The 2,450-nt window shown below is 38.8% G+C and overlaps 1 non-coding gene across 1 annotated transcript; it reads right to left on the bottom strand.

Moving 5' to 3' along the window:
- Positions 1–2,065: 2,065 nt before the first annotated feature.
- On the bottom strand, positions 2,066–2,172 carry LOC112510606. Its single transcript, XR_003068984.1, has one exon. It is a non-coding gene; the product is annotated as a small nucleolar RNA R71 (small nucleolar RNA).
- Positions 2,173–2,450: the final 278 nt, after the last annotated feature.

Raw genomic sequence — 2,450 nt, 5'->3', positions numbered from 1 at the left:
TTATCTTGTTATCATCAAATAGGGGGAGATTGTTGATCATCTCTCTTGGTGATTTGATGATAATCTCTTTTATCTTTCACGATGTATTTGTGTTTCTATATTTTCAGTCCAACGATCTTCATTGAGTATTTTCAGTAATCGCTGAAGAACTTGCATTGTAAATCTATCAGAGACAGCAATACTTCAAGAAGACAACACTCACACCAAAGAACCTTCAGCAAACATCGAAGACTGAACCTGAAGATTAGAGACCGGTGAGTACGTGATCTGAAGCGGTATTCAGTGATTACAAGCCTGTCTACACATGTGTGAAGACTGCTCAAGCTTCAACGAATGATGATGAGACCTTTAGGTCATTCCAGCATTCAGCGATCAAAGGAAGCTTGCTTAGCACTATTGTTGTTGTCTTGTCCTTATGCACACAAAAGACAAAACCCATACCCTTACAAAAGTTAGTACCGTACGGAGTCGACTAGTCGACTCTTTGTCCACCAACTTTAGGTAAGGATGTCTGCTCAGAAATAGTGCTTCTGTACTATTCACTGTAGCAAAGGACAAACCTTCCTCTTAAGGCTTGACACACACTCTAAGCCTATCATATTGCATTAAATGGACATTTAATGCACTGGTATAAATAGAAGTGTTTCTTCTCCATGCAGAGAGTGCGCATCTCTCTCTAACCTAATTCTTACTTCAAGCATCTTCTAGCTTAAGTATAGGATCTTTCTCTTAGCAACTTGTTTTCTTGTAATTGCTAAAGCTTTGTGTGTAACCAAAGATTGTTTAGATAGGTTTTTATTACAATATCTTTCCGCAAACAATCTTGTAAAATATGTATTGATCTTCTCTATCAATATATATTTTAAATTTGAAAATATTGTGTTTGTATTCATCCCCCCCCCCCCTTCTACAAACTGTTTCTCTTCTTGTAGACCCTTACGGGACCAACACAATTTGTCAGCATGGTTTCATGCTGTAGCATTTTTGACAACATTGGTCGACTGGAAATAGTATTTACATCTCACCCGGAAAGTCATACACCCTAGCTTGCTTTTATTGTTCTGTTATCTCCTGTTAATTTTTAGTTGTGTTAACTCTGTTCAAATCTAAATCTTCGAATTCGCCTTCTGAAATCATTTCCTTAACTTTACTTTCTTTTAAACTTTCACTACGATTTCTGGTACTTGTACCACTTTTATTACTTGAAAGACGATATTGGAACTATTTGTATACTTGCTTTTGGTCCTGATTGTAGTCTGTGGTGTACCACCGATCAAGTTTTTGACACCGCTGTCGGGGATTAGTTAGTTAAAAGTTTTCTTTTAAGTAAAGTAAAAGATTTGATTTTTCTCATCCCGTTTTTAATCCGTTTTGAAAGTGGTGTATGTCACGGAGACATTGCGGGGAAATTTTTGAATTGGATCCTGATATTGAGAGAACGTTTCGCCAAAGAAGGAGGGCTCAAAGAGCATTTTTTGCTCTACTCTCTCCCAACATGGAGTTACCTCCCCCAATCATCCCCGAGATTCCACATTTAGAAAACCAATCGCCCGCCTTTGCGACAATACCACCATTTCTGAATTTTCCGCAAAGACCCCCACATCATAATGATAATCATAATGAGGACACATAATCGGAAAATAATGAACAACCAAGAGAGCAAACTCCGAACATCATTAATTTGGCAAATTCCAAAAATGGAAGGATCATGGACTATGCCATCCCTGATTTTGAGCAATTAAATTCAGGGATAGTTAGGCCACATATAACCGCTCTTCATTTATAACTAAAACCGATCATGTTTCACATGTTGCAAACAAACGGACAATTTGCCGGATTACCTTCGGAGGACCCACACTCACATTTGAAATCCTTTATGGAAATCACTTATGCTTTCCTGATCCCGGGAGTGTCTAATGACGCTCTGAGAGTCACTTTATTCCCATTTTCTCTGAGGGATTGGGCAAAGGCATGGTTTAATTCATTACCGTCGGGGTCTGTGCCTTCATGGAGTAACATGGCGGAATTTTTTTTGCGAAAATATTTCCCACCAACTAGGAACGCTAAGTCCAGAAACGAAATTTGCCTTTTTAAACAAATGGACGATGAAATTGTTCCTGACGCTTGGAAAATGTTCAAAGAGCTGTTAAGGAGATGTCCACACCATGGCATCTTGTACTGTATTCAACTTGAGACATTTTACAATGGGTTAAATCCCATGGCAAAAAAAATGCTCGATGCGACTGCGGGTGGAGCCTTTACAGCTATGACCTATAATGAAGGATATGAGATCCTTGAGAAAATTTCTGCTAATAATGGACATTGGGCTGATCCTCGTGCTCAACCGCAAAAGAAGACTACTGGAAATCATGATGTAGATGCATACACTGCATTAACAACACAGCTCATTTCCATGGCCACCATGCTTAAAAACCTTACTTCTGGCCAAG

The sequence above is a fragment of the Cynara cardunculus genome, assembly GCF_001531365.2.
Source record: "Cynara cardunculus var. scolymus isolate 2C chromosome LG 3, CcrdV1, whole genome shotgun sequence".
In the NCBI taxonomy this organism is placed as follows: Eukaryota; Viridiplantae; Streptophyta; class Magnoliopsida; order Asterales; family Asteraceae; genus Cynara; species Cynara cardunculus.
The sequence above is the reverse complement of the archived record's forward strand: the minus strand, read 5'-3'. Positions and strand labels throughout refer to the sequence as shown.